Genomic DNA, 22055 nt, shown 5'->3' with positions numbered 1-22055 from the left:
TATACAATTGGTGGATTCCGTACAATGTCAGTCCACAGTTCTGTCTTGCAAATTGGCTAATCAGCGATGTTACTTGAGCTGCCCGATGTTGCCTCATTTGAATGCAAGTATTATAGCCCGGGTTAGCGTCCATTTCAACCCCGAGATATTTATATTGCTGCGTGTACTTGATTTCTATTTCATGCAGTAAAAGTCGAGGACGTGCAATCTTCTTACTTGCGAAAATCATCACCCGAGTTTTCTCATGGTTAATAATTAGATCGTTATTCGCAGCATATTCCCATAACTTCAATGCGGATCTCCGTAGACCGCTAAACGTATGATCCATAATAATCAGGTCATCGGCATATGCTAACACTGCACAGTGAGTTGTACCAACAACAGGAGGACAATTATGCACACTTAAGATGACATCTGGTAGATCATATGTGTAAAGATTGTACAAAAACGGGGCCGTCACGCAGCCCTGCTTAACTCCATGATTCTGTGGAATCATAGCGGTCATATCCCCCTGGTTGTTAAGTCTACAGGCCACTGTATTGTCCTCATGCAATAGTTTTAAGTAATACAGAAGAATCTCAGGGCAACCTAATAGTTCGAGTTTTGCCCACAATTTTTCTCTGCAGACCGAGTCAAAAGCTGCCTTAAAGTCGACAAACAGGGCATAAAGTGGCGGGTTTCCTTTCCTCATGGCCTTTGAGCGTAATGTGTCCAGGATGATTATATTATGGATCGTTGAGTAGCCCTTCCTGAAGCCACTCTAGAAAATGTTGAATATGTCAGATTTAGCCGCCCATTTCTCTAATTTATCGAGTAGCAGTGATGCGAAAAGTTATCTGTACAGTCGAGCATAGAAAGTAACCTGAAATTACCGGGATCTTTCTTATCGCCTTTCTTGAAGATAGGTATTAAATAGGCGTGCTGCCATGATTTAGGGATTATTCCAACCGCTAATATTTTCCCAAATAATATTTTTAAAAACTTAGCCCAAAACTCCGGCTGGCTTCTTAACACGGCATTTGAAAGACCATTGGGCCCAGGAGCCCTGGATGACTTGAGTCTTTTAATTTTCCAAAGTAGATGATCAAATGTTATACTAAAAGGGATGGCCTCTGGGGTCATTTTTCCTGCCGATTTACCCACCTCCTTGGTAGGGATATTGCGACCCTTAAGAAAGTCCGTCCATTGACTGGAACTTATGGGGTTAATCATATCCATTCTACCGCTGCCCCTGGCTTGGCCAAGGAGAGACCATATGCTTCTTGAATTTTTGGAACATATGGTTTGAAACATGTTTTGCCATCGTCTAAATTTTTGCTCGAGCCTTTTAGCTTTAACACACGCTCTGTACTTATTTTTTAAGGTTCTGAAAATGCCATGGTAAGCCCCAAGAGATGCACTAGTACGTTTGGCATGTCTAATTTCTGCTCTTAATCTACGTTTGGCATCTCTAATGCTTTTATCGTAAGTTACTGATGTTTTACTATCAATCGCTATCCGGTTTATTGCAGATGTCGCGTGAGCAGTGGAGAATGATGTAACCCAATGTTCCATCTCATTTGTGGACATATAATGGAACTTGGAGAGGATATTATCATCAATAGCCTGCACCGAAGTTACAGCTGCATTGATGTTTTTGTCCGACCAGCATAGTCGAGTGCCCGAGTGGTTAGTTGTCATATCCCCCAGTGGCTTAGTACATATAGCCGGTATGCCAATATTACACTTCAACACAAGCATTGAATGATCGCTCCAGTCATTTGCAGAAGTCTTCAAGTCACTGACATTCGTGGCCATCTGTGGACTCACAAATATATAATCCAGAACGCTTTTTGCAGACCCACTGTGCCATGTATAATATCCTGGATTGTCGCTTAAAGTGCTGCCATTAATCATCTCCATTTCCCAGCCGTTAAAGAAGCTCAGCCAAGAGATACCGAGTGGGTCTTCAACCTTGTGTTCCATATTATTTGTTGAATTCAACAGAGGATTAGTAGATGTACGGGCTATGCCTGACATGTGGCAATTAAAGTCACCAACAATAATTACTGATCTATTAGACGAATCCATCACCCAGGCAGCCAACACCTCATGTATTGCTTCTTGTAGAGATTCAGCCTCATTACCACCCGGTGGGCTATACAAATTGATAATAAGCATATTTTCTCTACATCCATCGCTTGTTCTCTCCAGTTCCACTGCGATCATTTTATCGCTGGATAATGTCTCCAGCTGTCTTGAAGTAACAGTATTCCTAATACCTGTGATCAGGCCCCCATAAGGTCTCCCTCTTCTTCCCTTCATCGCCAGGGACTGATAGATTGTGTAACCATTGAGTATTATGGGTGATCTCATCCAGGTCTCTTGAAGGCATATGCATACATTTTCACTTAAGAGCTGGAGAGAGCCCGCTGAGGAGAACAAATGCTTGAACCCTCTGCAGTTCCATGATACCAGTGAGGGGGTTCAGTTTGCACTCACCACCTTCGGTAGCGCTGAAGCTAACCAGGTTAGAACATTCTGGATGTCGGCCATCACGACCCGGTCCCTTTTCAAATTTGGCAGAACTTCTGTGGTTTCTTTTACTGCTAGGAGAGTTTAGCGTGGCCGTTTTGGATCTTCCTGGTCGGGATCGGGATCCACTTCAATATCAACGTCTCGGAGGCTTTCTTTATAGTTACGTATCAATTGGGCAGAGGAAATGAACTTGCAATGAATGGCTGAGACATTGGCATTATTAACTTGTAGAGGCTCAATGAATTCAAAGTCGTCCGATCTTAATACTCGTAGTTGAGGGACAGCGTGGAATCTAGTCATTAGTTCAGTTCTAGTGAGCCAACAATTCTCGCTTTGCTGGTATAGATTTTTAATGAGGCAAATCCTTTTCTCTTTTTGTGGTGCCTCATTATCCTTAGGGTTGTTCACCAGTTTCATTCTACTTAAATCTCTATCGACTACTATGTTATCCTTGCCACCAGTAACTTGAGCCTCCTCAGGCTGGTCTAAGACACGTATGTTAACAGATACAGATGCAGGTCTATCTTCTATTTCACGGTCCCCATCCTCATCTGACAATCTACCCAACTTGTCAGGTAGCCAGCATGCTTATCCTTACGTCTGCTCCCACCTGCCGTTGGTTTCCCCGGTTTTTTGTTATTTTTCCCGGTAGGTTCAATTTCCGGTGCTGGTGGTGCTACCTCGCAAGCCTTCTTCCTCATTGCCGCTCTTTTGGCTAGTCTCCGCTGTTTACGGGAGAAAAATACTTCAGCTGTATTGGCTGCTTTGGGGGACGTTGCCAGATTCTCCACAATCTCAGTTGCTTCTGCATTTGAAGCCGTATTCACCCCAGGGGCGCTCGCAATATTTGTCACTGCGGTAGGATTTTGCGAATGCAAACTTAGTGTGGTTTCCAATATGCGTCCACACATTTTAAGAAGGATCTTAAGAGCAAACTGTACAGAGGCAACCGATGACTGTAGCTCTGCCAGGTCCGTAGGGCTGGAAGAAGCTGTGATGCTAACATCCTCCTCTCTTAATTCCGGCTCGGATTCATTATGAATGTTTAGGTTTGGTGTAGTTGACAATCTCACAGAGCCAATTCTTGGAGATTGAGTAACTTCCTCCAATTGATCGCTCAGTGCCATTTGCCCTACTTTGGCCACCGCAGGTGTCATAGATCTTTGCATGGAAAGGCAGAGCTCCAATAGAGAGGTATTATCTATGTCTCCGTAGCTCTCATGGTCCTGCGTATCAATATTCATCACCTCCACCTCATCCATAGTAGTCGAGTTATTTTCCGGGTGCAAATTCACTGGGAAAAAATCTGTTATTGCTCTTTTGGCAGCTGGTGCTGGCTTTGTGTGCTTATCTTTACTCATCGCTCGCTCTTCGTCCGCTGGACTACTCCTTATTTTCCGTTGTCGCAAGTTGTAGCGTACTTGGGACTTCTTACGAGAAGGCATGTATTTGTTTTGCTCTGAAATGTAGCAATGTACAACTGAGCTATCTGGTTATACTCCTCAGTATGCTCAGTTATACGAGCATAACAATGTCTACCACTCCGTGAAGAATAGCACTTGCCTTCTAAAGCTTGTTTTATCAGGGTTCCGATCCAGATTAATCTGTGTGTCCCAGAGATACCCCCACTGTATGGGCTCTGTTCTCGTTTTGTTCAGCTAGCCGTCAAACACTTGAAGAGCCCACACCAGTGTCAATCTCAGCCCCACTTGGTCAAATATGAGCCCCCTCTAAGCAGTCAGTGCCACCGTATCTGCAGACACCTTTAACCAGAACGTGGTACTACAGCGGCTCCACGTAGCTAGCTCCCATAGAAACTGAGCTCTGCTACCAGGCCGCAAGACGACCCACCACACTGTCGCCCCTTTTGGCCTAAGAAGGATGGGAGCCCCCACAGGGACCCTGCGATGAGACGCAGCCTCGAAGCCAGCCAAAGAGCAAGTAAACCCCGTACCTGCGTGCCTGGTGACGGAGTCTGTGTCACTCGCCCAACCCTGCGCACCAGTTCCTAGTGCGCTCCCTCGGTCACTCTCCTCCAATGTCAGCTCCCGGCACCGCGACACGCACCACCCGCTGCTCGGTTGCCAGCAGTCAGCGGTCGGCGGCGGCACACACGATGCGGGGATGGTGTAAAGGCAGAGCCGGCCGCGTCGCACAGGACCCCGCGCGCCTCCACTCAGTCAGCACACCCTCTGCTCTGAAACGTCAGGCCGTCAAGCCGCACCTCTTCCGACGCGTACCAGTGCCAACAATAACGCGGGGTCACGCAGAGGCCGCTTCCGACAGCAATCTCCTGTCTACACTAGTCTTATTGCTTGGAGCTTAGCTACATGGCTGGTTTGTGAATGGGATAATCAAAATAATGCTTTAAGGCCCTACAGCTGGTGTTACTAATGCAATGCCACATTATTACGTGTGCAGTTTCTCTTACTGTTATACCACCATATCTCCTTGGTTCTACTACACAGATCATGATGACATCTAAAAAAAAACAAATTAAAGAAATTCCCTCATCTCCATCAAACACTCTCAAAAGGCAGAAAAGCAAATCACTGCGCAGAAAGAAGATATTTTGGATCCTGCCATGTACACTATTCTGACTGAAACCATTCATTGGAGCCACAAATGCAAAATTTGAACAGTTGGACGATAAATGGTCTGCCTTTGAGACAAGAATGACCGAGGTAGAGAGACAAGTAAGTGATACTGATAATGTCATGAGTAGAGTAGAAATTCTGGAAACCACTGTCAAGTCTCTATAAAAAAAATTGGGAAATCTTGAAAATAGAAACAGAGGAATAACCTGCGGGTTGTGGGCCTTCCAGAAGGAATGGAAAAGGATAACCCTATTCTTTTCTTAAATACTATGCTTCCTAAGCTCTTTCACCTACCAGAGTCATTGCAACTAAACTTCCAGAGGGCTCATAGGGTGGGTCCAATCAACTTAGTGCGAATTCTTAATAGCACCTCTAGAACTTTTATCTTTGCCCTTTTGGACCATACTCATGTTTTATTTATAATGGAGAAAGTGAAGCTAATAAACCAGCTCTCATGGCAAGGTAAGAAGATATGCATATCGCAGGATTTGTCTAACATGACGGCTGCTAGGATAAAAGAGATACTTACTTTTAGACCTGCCCTAAAACAAGCTAAATGGAAGATATGGTATAATCACTCCAGCTGTTCTCAAAGTCACTCTCAATGGACATACTTCTACTTTCCAAACTACAACAGATTTGAGACACTTTATACGTAAAGACCACCTAGTTTAATATAGATGCAAGGCTTCAAAAATGTATAAGTCAGAATATTGTTCTAATTCTCTCCACTGTAGTGGGGTGTGAGGTAGGCCTTCTCTCATGCGGCACTCCACCCCTGCTTCTTAATTGTCCAACATGGATGGTTTTGTCTGTATCCTGTTAGCCACAGTCATATCTATAGTTATGTTCACAGTTGGTTGTTACAAATATTCATCTGAACTTTGTCTACCCATCTCCTGTAAGGACATGTATAGCATTGTGCCAGCATATAATAGTATTGTGCCAGCATATAATAGCATTTATGTTTTGCCAGTATAATATATAGTGTTATTGCTAGCATACAAAGTACACAGCCAGGCCCAATTTGAAACTGCAGATATTCATAGCACACATAGAAAAGCTTAGTGTGCTGCCAGGTTCAAATAATGAGATGCACCATGTATTTGGGATGCTTCATGTATGAAGACTACATTAGAATACATCACCGACTAACATTATTAACATAACTACTAAGTGCTAAATTCTAACATGAGAATGTAGTCTTCTATGCAAAATGAGGTGAAATCAATGTTTTGGTGGCACTGCTGAGATTAATTTTTAAATGCACACTAGGGTTTTACTCAGCTTGTGAGAACAGAAAATATGCAGGATGCAGGAAGCAAAGTGAAACAGTAACTCTGGACCTGAAGCTTCCATTGTTTTGAAAACAAAGGCTGGCACAGTGCACATTTTTTTTTACGCTGATAGGTAGAAAATGTAGGCAGACAAGCCACGTCAATAAAGGGATGGGTAAAAGTTTTCTTGAGAAATAGAAAGGAAGAGAGCAGTTAGTTCATGCTGGGCTGAGGAGACAGACAGAGTTTTCAGAGGGTCGAGCGCTGACTTTGGGACCTAATCAGTTGGCGCTCCCCCCCACAAATTTATGGAGGAGTTTCTCGCTGGGTCTGCATCTGCAAACACAGCGAGGTTGTGCGGGGACTTCAAAGAATTATCGGCCTTGGTAAGATAAGTGCTATGTGAGGACCAGATCAAATGCCGTATGTGTGACTAAGATTTATTGCAGTGTAGGGAAGTTAGGAAAATTACATGTTTATTTCTCTCTATATACATTCAAAGTGTTGGAACATTGATTCATGTTTTCAAAAATACCTGCTTGTTCTGTTTTGTTCTTTTATATTGCAGATGATGCTGTAAATAATATGGTAAGATTTTGTGACTTGTAAATGAGATGCAATACAAAAAGAATATATAAAAACAATTGGGATTTTTGTGTCATTCATGCATCTGTGAATTATTTACATTAGTGAAGTACAAAGGGGAGGTTTATATCAGTGCAGTAGTGCATTTACTAATTCACCACTGTAGTTGAAATAGAAAATAAGAGAAAGTCAGTACTAAATATCTACAAGGTAAAGGAAGTGTGCTATGTCATGAGTGAGCCTTCCTTGCATGCTGATGGGATGGTGTCTAATCTGACACATAGATTACTGGATGTACATAAGCCAGTAATGCCTAATGGCACATAGATTACTGGATGTACATAAGCCAGTAATACCAGCCACAAACTATAGGTGGCGTATTGAATAAACTCATTGCGTTCACTGAAGTGTATACATCTGGGGTTCTCTACAAACAACTAGAAGGTATTCTAATCGAAAGAAAAGGTGTGTTTTATGATGGGGTTATAGTATAAAAAAGAAACCATGCTCACCACTATACCACAGGAATAAAATACCACAAAACAAGATACCACTAAAATTACCACCAATATAAGCTAACAAGGTATGTCACTAAAATAGTGTGATACCCAAACCCACTCTAAATGTAAGACTAATTTACTGCGAAATTACCACCAATATTTTTACAGGAAGAAAATACAACCAAATCCTGAATTTACCCCAATAAAACAAAATCTCATACAAATAATGGTGCGTTGGCCGGGAAAGTGACTGTAGAGCATCTACTGGGCGTGGCAAGTGTGTTCCATACTACCATAAATGCAATAAAGGGAACCCATTGTATGAGAGCAGTGTGACACTGGAAGTGAATCTCAGAATGTCTCAAATGGAGGCCACATTCACAGAGTTGGTACAATATCTGGAGGCAAAATTATATGCACCTGGAACATGGTCATCAAATAACGCCACAGAGTGGCATGACCACATCTATGGGGAAGTGCAGAAAGAACCAGTGGACAACATTTTTGCAGAAGGTAGCATAATTCAGGTCTGTCTTTTGAGATTGTTAAATGCTGCTGATAAACATGCAGAGAAAGATTGTCTCATACGGCTATGTTCCAAAACATGGTTCATTTTAAATAGGTCCCTAAGAATGCAAGAAAATGAAGCAAATCTCATTATGAGACTGAATGTTGAACTAGATGGAGCTAGTGAACAGGAGGACAAGTTAAGAGCAGAACTGGAGGTATGTCAAAAGTACATGCAGTGAAAGTGTAAAGAACTCGACAATCAAAGGAAGAAACAGTTTGAGGATAGTGAGCAAGAATTGAAACACTTGAAAGGATTGGTAGATCATATTAGACAAGATAAAGACGAGGTTATTTTGGAAATGCAAATTTTACAAAAAGAACATTTTGCGAAAGAAAGTGATCTTCAAAATGCTGTACAAGAGATAGTTAAAATGTTTCAAGAAAGAGACAAACGAGACAAAGAGTTTAATGAATGCCAAATGCAAATGAGCGATATGCAAAATGTGATTAATAGGATGGGTGATGAAAACAATTACTTGTGTAAGGAGGCAGATTAGCTCCTTAAAAAGTGCAAGGATTTGGAACAGCAAATATGCACTTCCAGGCCCCAGGACAAACGACAGGGCACCACATTCAATGGAATTTAGGAGAATTCTATTTCTACATGAAGAGATAGTGCCCCAGTGGCTGTGCCGGTGTCTGAACTTGGTTGTAGCGTCCTTGGGGGGTTTGACACGCCCATTGGGGGCTGCCACCAATCCGATACACCTGAAACAAGGGTTGAATCACAAAGTAGTGCAATTCCAAACATGGCACTAAGTAGTCCTATCAAGATAATGAAATAATCAAGGCTCTGATCAAACCGTTCAAAAAAAGAGGAGAGTGCTGTATAGAGGACCACTTAGAAGCAGTGCACAATATATTTAAAGCCATCCAGATACCTGAGGAACAATACAGACAATACGTTCACTTAACTCTGGACGCTCCCACAGCCAGTATCATTAGAGGATTAAATGAACAGCAGAACATGAAATGGGCAGAGTTTCAAAAAGAGATTAGACGTCATTTATCTCCATTCCAGTCATTATTATTATACTTTATTGTGATACAATCCAAAAATTGGATTTTACACAACTCATAAGTATATACATCCCAAAAAGAAAAACACATATATATACATCTCAAAATACAAGCAGAACATAAACAGAACATAAACAAGGCAGATCAACTCAATCATATGATATATAGGATATAGAATAGAATATGAGATACAAATACATCACATAGCAGCCACGTGGAGGTATTTGATAAGTTAAGGTAGGTGAGTTACTCTACCAGGTGAGCACCTATAGTTATTGGGAATTCCCCAACCCAATACGGCAATAAAAAGAAGAGACCATTAAGTATCACTTTATTACTAAAGTGATAAGGTTTTCACTGAAGTAAAGGCTTCACGTGGTTCCATACCCTAAAGAGAGCTAGCTGAAGGCCTAAAGTGACTGGATTTAAACATCCATACCAAAAGAACTCATCTTTTATTGCCTCAAGGTTGTGGACCCATTTTTCATATGAGTTCATGTATACCGATCCCAATTTTGGGCAAAGTGTTAGTACGTGCCGTGCAGATTCCAGTGCTCCTATTTTCTTACATATTCTACATGTTCTAGATTCACGAGGGATTTTTAGCCTTGATCCAATTATGGTAAGCAGGGGGAGCTGGTTTGTTCTTAATTGTAGCAAAAAGCGTCTAACGTCAGGTGCCGGGGTGAGCAAGAGATACACCTGGGGTCTAAGATATCTATGGGTGACATGAAGTACTGCTTCATACCCTTTAGTGATCTTCAAAATGCTGTACAAGAGATAGTTAAAATGTTTCAAGAAAGAGACAAACGAGACAAAGAGTTTAATGAATGCCAAATGCAAATGAGCGATATGCAAAATGTGATTAATAAGATGGGTGATGAAAACAATTACTTGTGTAAGGAGGCAGATTAGCTCCTTAAAAAGTGCAAGGATTTGGAACAGCAAATATGCACTTCCAGGCCCCAGGACAAACGACAGGGCACCACATTCAATGGAATTTAGGAGAATTCTATTTCTACATGAAGAGATAGTGCCCCAGTGGCTGTGCCGGTATCTGAACTTGGTTGTAGCGTCCTTGGGGGGTTTGACACGCCCATTGGGGGCTGCCACCAACCCTGATACACCTGAAACAAGGGTTGAATCAAGTGCAATTCCAAACATGGCACTAAGTAGTCCTATCAAGATAATGAAATAATCAAGGCTCTGATCAAACCGTTCAAAAAAAGAGGAGAGTGCTGTATAGAGGACCACTTAGAAGCAGTGCACAATATATTTAAAGCCATCCAGATACCTGAGGAACAATACAGACAATATGTTCACTTAACTCTGGACGCTCCCACAGCCAGTATCATTAGAGGATTAAATGAACAGCAGAACATGAAATGGGCAGAGTTTCAAAAAGAGATTAGACGTCATTTTTCTCCATTCCAGTCATTACAGGAGGCAAAGAAAGTTGCATACACAATTACAGCTGGGACAAATACATCCCCTCCCCCATTTTTGCAAGACTTAAAGAGAGCTTTTTCTCATTTTGATGTATCTTTTGATCCCCATTCCAATGAGTTTAAAACTGCCTATTTCTATGGATTGCAGAAAGACATTGGCCCTCATTACGACCCTGGCGGAAAGGGGTTTACGCCAGCGTAAAGCATGGCGTACCTTTCCGCCAGATTACGAGTTCCCGTAGCAAAAAGCAGCCGTAAAAATCACCATGGCGCTACGGGACTTGTTGTTAATTACGCCACCGTAATTTACGGTGGCGTAATTAACGCCTTCCCCACTCCCATTATACCCTATGGGGCAAAAATGGGAATGGGGAAGGGTAAATGGGGATTGGGACTTACCGGCCCGCCAAGGTCGGAATGGGGCGGTAAGTCCGCCAACCCCCATGGCGGAGTTGGCAGCTTTGCGCCATGGACCATGGTGCAAATTGCACCATGGTTCTCCGCCAGGGTCGTAATGAGGGCCATTGGGCCTTAATACAAATCAGGCGGTCCGGAAATAACGGTGGCAGTAAACCCGCCGCCACTGTTGTTTCCGGACCGCCTGATCCCGTCTCCTGCAGGCGGGAGGTGATGTTCCCGCCAGGTTTGAACTGGCGGGTTTAACACCACCCGCCTGCAAGCGGACGAGGAAACACCGGCAGAGTTACGAGATGCTGCCGGTGTTCCCATGATCCCCATTCCCATTGAGTCCCATAGGACTCAATGGGAATGGGGATTAACACCATTCCACCTCCGTGATTCCCGGGAAACCGGGGTTGTAATGCCCCGGTAATTCCGGGAATCACAGAGGCGGAATGGTAATACGAGTCCGGCGGTAACCAGGCAGTTTTACCACCTCGGTTACCGCTGGACTCATAATGAGGCCCACTATATCACATTTAGTCTGTAAAGTTGATTGGGACAAGTCCCTTGAGTGGATTGTGCACCAAAGTAAAAAGCTATATGAAGTGCTATAATGTCAGGGTAGAGAAAGTGATAAAATGAAAGATACTAGACCAAACTCTAAAGAATCCTCGGCAACAGTAATGGAGATCAGGTCAGCTAAAATGTCACTTGAGTCCGCTCAAAGTCCAGGCAAAAATAATGTGACACCCGAACAGAGGGTTAATCAACAGAGGTTGCTGCTCTCTGCTCCGATGTTTCAGTCACATGATCCTAGTAATAGGGAGAGCTACATTAGCCCTAGGTACTTAGGAAGGATATTGGCCTGATATGTCAGGTATGAACAATAATCAGAGACAAAGCCAGGATCAAAGACAAAGAAGTAATGATCCCTATCAGACATTGGGGACACAGAGCAGATTCAACCCCAACACCATGATATATGGCAACAAGGATAGACCCGGGTATGTGGATCGATTTACTGAAAATGGGAATCAGCATAGGGGACAATGCTCACAAAATGAGAGACAGGACATGAGGCAGAGTATGAATTATACACCACATCAATATAATCAATCACCGCCGCCAGGGGATTACAACCAAAGGATAGGTACACCTCGCTCCCCGCCCCACATGAATCAAGAGTTCAGAAACAACTCCAATAAGAATCACTCTCCTGAGAGATATCAGAATAGATTTAATCAGGGGGAGAATAACCAATATCGGCATAGGCCGCAGAGAGAAGATTCTAGAGAGATGGAAAGGTTCCAGTCTCTCGAGGCCCAAGTAAAAATGTTGGCTGAACAAATAGGAAAGCTCTGTACAGCACAAAAACAGTCATCGAAGGAGGGGGCAGATGGCCATAGTAGTGATCGGGTGGCTTCCGATAATAAGTGACTAAATCTTCATGATACCTGCAATGATAAAAAGACAGATTGCCCTGATCTGGTTTTGCATAATGGCTCTGAGCTGTTTAATGATTTAAAAACGAAAATACCTGCAAATGAACATGAGGCAGAAATTGCAAATACATCTAAAAAGAGGTTTGGTTTAACCTGGAGTTAAATCAAACATTGGAAATTTGCACAAATGAAAAAGGAAAACAAGAAAACCATGAAATTCCAAAAGAACAAAGAGACAGATTTAAGAAAGACAACTTCTGCATAGATAAAATAATTGATCAGGGAGTAAGCGTGGATGTTAGAATGCCCTCCCTAGACAATCAAGATGCTAATAAAATACAGGCAAGAATAATAAGTACTCAAAAGGAGGGTACAGATCAGTCAGCTGACGAGTTCTTTGAGCCACATATTTTTGAGGAAGTTAAAAAGATTGGCACCATGCCAAATACCTACAAAAGTCCAAAATTAGGAAATGACAAGTTATCAGGTGATGTTTTTACGCATATTCAGTTGGAGGATTGTAGTGTGAACTCTGATGATACCCGGATGGAAGGACGACCCGTGGCCACACTCCAAAGGACTCCTGAATATGGGGAGATGAGTAAGGCTTCTCAAATGAAAATGGACAGAAAGGAGGGAAAAATGTCCTTTCATTCAACGATGTGCTTAGCCAAAAGTGAGAAAGGTCTGAGAAAAGTGAATCCTGAAATCAGTAAAAATTCACACTTTTTGTGTGTGTTAGAGGAAGTTGAAGACAGATGTTATGTTCCCATTACTGTGGAAGAGAAATGCAATACATTTGCAATGATTGACACAGGCGCACAGGCCACAATTATGTCAAAAGAATTGGTAAAAAGTATCAATGAAGGGAGATCTCCACAGAATCAGATCACAGTGAGGCAGAGTGAAGGCCCAGTACATAACTTTAACGGTGAGGAGGTGCCTATCGTGGGTGTTACCGAGGTTGACATAAAGATAGGAAAACACAGAATGAAACAGGAAGTATTGATCACATCTATTTGTGAAATTCCATTTTTTGATGGTGACAGATTGCCTGAAAAGATTTTCTCCTCTCATAGATGAGTTAAATGGGGTACTGTGGTCTTTAACAAAAAAAACATTAAGATCTAAGAAAATAAAGTTGCAAAACAGCAGTGTAAATGAATGCCATACAGTTGCCAAATCGAATGATGCAGTGGAGGTATACCTACAGAATAGCTGTGTGCCTAGTGTCACTGTCATTTTGATGTGTCAGGATAAAATGCAAAGTAAAAAAGAAAAACAAGCTGTGCAGATTTATTTGGATCCTAGGAAGAAATGGCAAACTGAAATAGATGAACACACATTGCACTTCTATTTAAAAGAGAGGAAATGCAAACAGAACACTATTCCTAAAGCAGACACAGAAAAACACATCACCGCCCTTACTGAAATACACATGGAAGATGAGCAGCCATTGATTCACATTGGTATAAATGGCCATTCTAAAATGTTAAAAGCCATTTTGGTGCTTGAACAGGAAAGGAGTTTTATTAGTGAGAAACTACTGCAGAGAATAATGGAAAGGGAGGAGATCCCAAAATTTAGAATTAAAAACCAATATGTCTCTGGTTTGGACAATCAAGAATTGCAGGAAGGTGCATGCTAAAGATTAACATTGGGCAAAAAACCATCTACCACAATGTATGGATAGTGAGTGGAACACAAAACGATTTTTATCTGGGCAATGATATCATACACCGAATGTGCATGGTGTTAGACTTTCTTAACCAAAATATATGGTCCCGACTAGGCGGGCAGGCACCCAAATTTGAAGATAAAAGAAAGGTTTATCATTGTTCAAAATTGGTCCCATATGCAATTGAATTACAGGTGAAGAAGGATATTACTATCCCTGCATTCACCAAGCAGGTTGCTATAACACTAAAGTGCAAAAATTGACAACAAATGAAGGATGCTGATGCATTTGTGTTCTTGAATGAATCCATGAAACAGCAAGGCCTGGATTATGAATATACCCCATTGATAGATATTGGGGAGGGGTCCGTCAAAATTATGGTAGATAATAAAGGATGTCAGAATATTCATTTAGAAGAGAATTCCTAATTAGGAATGGCCATACAAAAATCATATTATTCTGCAGATTTCAATAACCTGGTGATCGGAAATATCCCTGAGAGATATGTAGATGCACAGGGTGTGTTGCCAGAATATCTGGATTCTCAACCCAAAGGGATCTTTAAAATTAAATCTGTGTACCCTTATGATTCCAATGAGACAGTGTGTTGTCACCAAGAGAATTGTATAATATTTTGACTTAAATGAAAATGAAACAGAAAATCAGCACATTGAAATGGAAGCTGATATGCCAAAATATTTAAAAGTGGCAGCTTTACAGAGAGATACAGCCACACAGTTGGAAGAAAGCACAGAGGTTCCTCTACTGGAAGATTTCCCAGATTTTTTAAAAATGCTAGAGGAGCAGATTCTGTTAGCAGATGCATGTGATAGCAAAGAGGATAAGAATGAGTTGAGAAAAATATTTATAGAAATTAAAGAAGTATTTGCAAAGATGCATATGATTGCGACCTAACTAATTTATATGTTGCCACATTACCGGAGGGGTGTGGTAGAAATTCAGTATTTGTGCGCCAATATCGATTGCCACTGGCTTGCTTAGATTCATTGGCAGAGATAATTAAGAACTTGGAATCTAGGGGAATTATCAGTCCCATTCATATAGTACCTCCAACACTCCTATTTTGGGTGTGTTAAAGCCAAATGGTCAATGGTGTCTGTGTGCAGACCTGAGGGAATTAAATAAAAGAGTGCCACTGTCTATTTGGCCACTGCCATTCATTGATCAAAGCCTTGCTCTAGTGCATGGGTCAAAGCTGTTTACCACATTAGATCTTACATATGGATATTGGTGTGTGCCACTGCAGAGGACATTCAGAATTTATTTTCATTTTCATTTGATAAAACACAATACGTGTGGGCTAGAACACCATTCCGATATGTCAATAGTGGGATCGAATTTTGGCATATTTTTGAGAAAGTCGATGCCAGATGCAGCGGAAAGAGGAACTATAGTTTATATAGATGATGTCTTGATAAAAAATGAAAACTTGAAAAGTCATTTTGATGAGATTAGACATGTACTTGACCAATTGCAAAAGGCGGGTGCCAAAGTATCTTTACAGAAAGCTCAACGGTGCAAGAAAAAGGTGAATTTCCTAGGCCATGAGGTAACTGAACATGGGCTAAATCCACAAAAGAAAATGGTGGAGGCCATACAGAAACTGAAAGATCCTAGAAATGTGAAAGGTTTTAAAAGTTTATTGTGAATTACAGGATATAACAGGACATTTATTGAAAATTATGTTGAAATTACTCAACCATTGACTAAACCATTGAAGCTGAATATGCCCTGGAAATGGGAAAAGGAGCAATCTGAGGCAGTTGCTAAATTGAAGGAATGTCTCATAAAGGCACTATGCTTAGCGTATCCCATAAAAAACAGAGATTTATTTATAGAAATAGGTTTCACTGAACATTGTATGTCAGCAGTGTTATCTCAAAAACATGATTTGAACCACAAAACTATTGCTTATGCAAGTAAGGCATTTTTTCAAGTTGAAATTAAATTCAGTGAATGTGAAAAGGCTCTTCTGACCACTGTGTGGGTGTTGCAATATTTTTACCCCATTGTTCAAGAGGAAAGGGTAATCATTGAGACAAATCATCAACCATTGCAGTTTTTACAGAGTAAAAGGATTAGGTCAGGCAATCTAGCACAGTCCAGAATTACTTAATGGACATTGGCATTGCAGGGCATTCCTGTAGAAATGAGGTAGGGCCAGAATAAAAAGAGCCCAGTTGCTCAAGGATTAGCAGATTTACATGACTGTGCAGCTGAATATGTATCAGATGAAGTAGAGGTGGAATCTAGTTTGCAGGAGTTTGAACAATCACCACACAAAGCTTTTGATGAAAAGACATGCAACCAACTGTTATATGTTGAAGGATGTGCTTTGCACATTGAAAATGACAGCAGTAAACAGTTGGTATCAGGGATAGGAAATGTCTATTTGAAATGTGAGGACATTCCTAGTATAGGGATGAGAAGTGGGGCTAGGAGGAGCCAGGTAGCAGAATTAGCAGCCATTTATAAAGCAATTACTACTGCAGTTGATAACAAATTCAGTGAAATTGTCCTGGTGACTGATTCTGATTATACACAAAATAGCTTTGTAGAATATTTGCCTGGCTGGAAAACAAGAGGCATGCTTACATATAATAAAAGCCCCTCAAGCATGGGAAAATGATACAGGCTATAGAAAAATTAGTGTCAGAAAATGATTTAACAGTATACTGGAGGAAAATTCGTGGACATTTGGCTAAGGTTGGGGCTGTTATGGGAGAGTTGTTACCCAATGAAAACTTAATTAGGGAAATACAAATAGATGCAGTTACACACTCTAAGGCTCCAAAGTAGGTAGAACAACCAGTAGTGCAATGGAGTTATGATACACCAGATCAAGATCTGATTAAGGTGCAAAAAGATTATCCAATATTGGGGATCTATTATAATCATTTGATGGACCCCGAAAAAAATCCTTTAACTGAAAATGACTGTACAGGAAAAGAAGAGTTGAGGGTGTTATTAAAGAATAAACAATGTATTAGGCTACAGGATGGACTAATGATCAGGGAATCCATAACAGGACAGATACAGTGGGTGGTACCCCTTTCATTCAGAGGGCTAATTGTAAACCATGCACATGATGCAATAACTGCAGGACACGGAGGTTCACAAAAGACTTGAGAGATACTGAAATATTATTCTTACTGGCCACAATTGTCCCAAGATGTGGATTTATACACCAGAGGATGCCTAGTATGTGCACAATGTAAACCCACTTCACCAATGCATAGAGCTCCACTGATGAAAAGAGGCTTAACCCTCCCATGGTCAGATTTGCAAATTGACTATGTAGGGCCTGTAAAAAGGTTGAGTAGGGGAAACCGTTATCTTTTGACCGTGGTTTGTTTGATGTCAAAATGGGTAGAGTGTATCCCTGCACCAGATTGTAGTGCACAAACAGCACCTACATTACTGGTAAATCATATATTTTCAAGATTTGGATTACCACAAATAATAGAGTCAGACAGAAGAAGTCATTTCACAAGCACCTTAATGGGTAAGGTGTGGCAGATATTGGGGGTGAAAAGGAAACTGCATATTGCATGCCGGTCCGGCTCTTCTGGAAATGTTGAACGTTGCAACACGTCTGTTGTGGCGATATTAAAGATGTTTGTGCAGAGGCAGGTTCCAGTTGGGATTTACGATTACCTCTGGTATTGATGGCAATCAGATCGACTCCTGCCAAAGCGACAGGTATCAGTCCTCATAAGGTGTTAACAGGAAGGAAGATGGTACTGCCACAACATTTATTATACAGGACACATGAGCAAACAGTTGTGAGTGCATCTACAGTTCACGAATACGTGGAAGAACTGAGGAAGCATTTACAACATGCATTTGCATTTGTGCAGCGAAATTTGGAAAGAGCTGCTGACAGTGCAAAGTCATATTATGATAAAAAGCATCTGTGAAAGAGTATAATGTAGGGGATCAGGTATATAAATTTCATTCTGCAAAAGGTAAACATAAACATTCTAAATTTCTTGTGGCCTGGCAAGGGCCATTTCAAATAGTGGATAAGGTGTCCCCAGTAGTTTACAAAATATTAAAGACAGAGGGCCTCATCACAAGGTTGGCGCTAAAAATCTGGCTGTACCGGCATGGCGGTAATAACATGTCCGGCTTGGCACCAACCCGCAAATAGCAGACGATCAAGAGTGAGCGAGCGCGCGCATCCCTGCATGCCGGTAACGGCCGTACCGGTATGCCGGTAACGACCTGCAAACCCCAGACAGCGGCATCGACCAATACGCACAGAACGGCTCCGCCCTCGGCAACCCCTAAATACCGTTACCGTTATTAACATAGTGCAAATAACGGGTGCGTTAATACTGGACCCGGAAGTAACGTCATCACGCCGGAACGGGAAATGCCATGGCGGCCATCTTTAAAAACACAATCCATTGCCATCCTCCACCTACCGGACCCTCTATACCCCAACTCCCTGGCCACCACGGACAACATGTCGAAGACCACCCTGAGAGGCACGGCCCGCCTGCGCAAACCACATTTTACGGATGATGAGCTGAACATGTTGGCCGACACCCTTGTGGCAAATGCTGAAGTGGTGTTCTGCAATGACCTCAGGCGTCCAGCCCAGCTCAAGAAAAAGGCCATCTGGGAAGAAGTTGCCCAGAAAGTAAGTGCAGTCGGCACCACCGCACGCACAGTGCGTGATTGCAAAAAATGTTGCGACGACCTCAGGCTGAGAGTCCAGCACATATTGTCGGCTAATCGGAGCCAGGGGCTGGCAACGGGAGGAGGACCACACTCCCCACTGAAATTGGCCATATGGTAGGAGACCTGCAGCTCCATCATAGACGTGGAATCCATCGAAGGAGTCGGTGAAACAGAGTTTGGCGTGCCAACATCGGCAGATGAAGGTGAGTGTCCCTACTGAAACAGTAAACATAATCAAAATCATCCTCCCCCAAATGTGGCTGCTACACCAGCCAACAAATGGGCCATCATGCACACCTACACATATCCATGTACACATTCTGGGTCTACCACCATCCCATCCCAATGCATGTTGCGGTCATACACAAATACACACACAAGACACATTTTATGGGCATGTGCCACCCAGGATGACCCTCCCAAAACACATCAATGTCCAACTGCACCCAACAATGTGTACATGTGGACACGACTACGCTATCATAATCCACTCTTCAACATTGCATGTACACGGTCCCCTACAAAGCCACAAATGCAACTGATCAGATGGCGCCACATGTCCAATGACTAATGCATGCACAATGCAAGCGGAACAATCACTGATGTCCTGCCACCCTCTGTCCCCCACAGGTACGGATGCTGACAGTGACGAAGCGCAAGGGAGTTCACAATGCACAACACCAGCCAAAAGGCCTAGGAGACAATCTGATGGCACAGGTCCATCAACCTCAAGTGGACCAAGGATGGGCCAAGCGGGAAGCGGGCCAAGAACCGGTGCAAAAACAGCACCACAGACAAGCACACAGGACGAGCTGACACCTGCACCTGCATCCATGGTCACACCATCCACACTGGCTGAGGACACAGCAGGCATGGAAGAAGGCAAACATTCTGCTGCTGCCAGCACAATTAGGGAGATGGCTGCATCGGCAGATCATAGTGTTGATGAGGTAGCTGAGCCGGACAATGAGGGCGATGCTCAGAGCCTGTAGTGCACACACCAAGCCCGCAGGCCACCCCACAGGACACACCTCAGCGGGACTCATCCAACCAGGCCAGCTATGGAGAGTGGTCTCCGGCCATGCACAGCCCCATAATTCATGCTGTGCCACCACATCACCCACCGACCACAACCCACACTGCCATATGGGACCTTGAGGGACGTCTCTCCAGGATGGAGGCCCGGCAGGAGGCGATGCAAGGCTATGTGCAGCAGTACCTTGCAGAAGGGGAGACAACACGCTGTATTATCCAGGACAGCAATGCGGCTGTTATCCAGGCCATTAACTCAAGTGCACAGCAAGTGCATGATGGCTTCAATGCCTTGGGTCAGATCCTAACCAGGATTGCTGATCGCATGGACCAACGGCAAACCCTGCCCCTGGGATCACAACCATCTGGGTCCTCCGCATCATCCACGCCAGTGAGCTCGAGGCAGACCAGCCCTGTGCCCATGTCCCTGCGGAGTTCCCGCCACTCAGAGATCCAACCCCCACCTCCGAAGGGGGTTCAACAGTAGCATGGCCACCCTGCATAACCTCTTTGGGTATACATCCAGACACATGTCGTGCCATAGTTGACTTTGGGTGTTAGGGGGTGGGTGGAGGGTGGTGGTGGGTGTAGTGTGTAGTACTGGGGTGTTTGGGGGCATGGGAGTAGGGTGGGGGAGGTGAAGGGTGGTGGGTGTAGTGTGTAGTACTGGGGTGTTTGGGGGCATTGGAGTAGGGTGGGGGAGGTGGAGGGATGGTCAGGTGTGGATTGTTGAATCATGTTGTACTTAATTTCTTACGAATGCACCAGTTGTGTAACAAACATCACATGAGTGGACATTGCTGATTTTTTGTATGTCAGTTTATTGCTTCATGGTGATTCGTGCACATGTGCCCACACAACCAGTGCCCACAGTTCACAACACATGGCACCCTCTGCATCAAAGTACATCAGAATGATTGGTCTATGACCATTTTGCGCAATGCGCGACCATCACGTATTTCGTGTCCTGGCCTATGTCTGACTTCTACTCCTTCCTCTCCTTCTACTTCAACAGGTGGTGGCAGCTCCACGTCAGGTGGCAGGGGTATGTTCTGCCAGATGCACATGTTATGCAGCATTGCACATGCCGGGATGATCTTGCCCACCTTCTCAGAACCGTATATGAGTGCCCCTCCCGACCTGCTGATGCAGCGAAACCGTGCCTTCAAAAGGCCAAACGTCTGCTCAATGACCACACGTGTACATGTATGTGCACGATTGAAGTCCTCCTCGTGTCTGTTCTGCGGGTTCCTGACAGGGGTGAGTAGCCACGGCTTCAGAGGATATCCAGCATCACCTACATGGGAGCAGAAGGAGGTATGTGTGAGGATGAGGCTCAGTTGACAGGTGTGCTCAGCCTGTACATCATTCAAGTTCATATGCACAATCTCGTCATTGGCAGCCACATCCACATGACTGTCAGCACTGTACAGTGCATGCCAATCCATAGCGGGAGCCTTGTGTGACATACACGACCTAGGGTCCAAGGATTTTAAACCACCAGGCCACCCAATGTATGTCTTGGCTAGGAGCATTTTGCATGCAAATGTGAGGGCTGTGTGTCGGCGGATGACTTAAGAAACTTCCATTCCCCCAATCCATCTGCCCCCAAGGCCCAGAGGGCATTCCCCTGGCATATGCATGTACCCCCCCAATCCATCTGCCCCCATGGCCCAGAGGGCAGACTCACCCAACAGCCAGCCACTTCGTACAACGTCTCCTTCCATGTAGCGGGGTAGTGAGGAGTTCCGCAGCACCATGGCATCACGCGTGGATCCTGGGTATCTGGCACAGCAATGTGTTATTATCTGGCTGGCATCACACACCATCTGCACATTGATGGAATGGTATAGCTTCCGATTGCGGTACACCGCCTCCACGGCATGTGGGACTACCAACTCTACATGGGTACAGTCGAGTGCACCAATTACATTGGGCATGCTTGCCAGTGCATGGAATGCTATTTTGGTGGCATTTGCCTCCTGTGGTGTCCTTGGTAAGGATATGTAGGCACATGCGATCTTCAGTAGTGCATCCAGCACTTGGTTCAACACAACAGAGAAGCATGATTGGGACATGCCATGCATTTGGCCCACTGTGTGTTGGTAAGTGCCTGTGGCCAGGAAGTGGAGCACAGATGCCACCTTCAGCAAAGGGGGGATGGCTGTGCGGATGTTGGTCAGGCTGACCAAGTCATCCTGTATTAATTCCACTATGTTGGTGATGGTGTCTCTGTCCGGGCGGTACAGGGTGTGGATCTGTGCTGGGGTTAAGTCA

This window comes from Ambystoma mexicanum, chromosome 1p (genome assembly GCF_040938575.1).
Source record: "Ambystoma mexicanum isolate Mex_15411 chromosome 1p, UKY_AmexF1_1, whole genome shotgun sequence".
NCBI lineage: Eukaryota > Metazoa > Chordata > Amphibia > Caudata > Ambystomatidae > Ambystoma > Ambystoma mexicanum.
Note: the sequence above shows the minus strand (reverse complement) of the source record.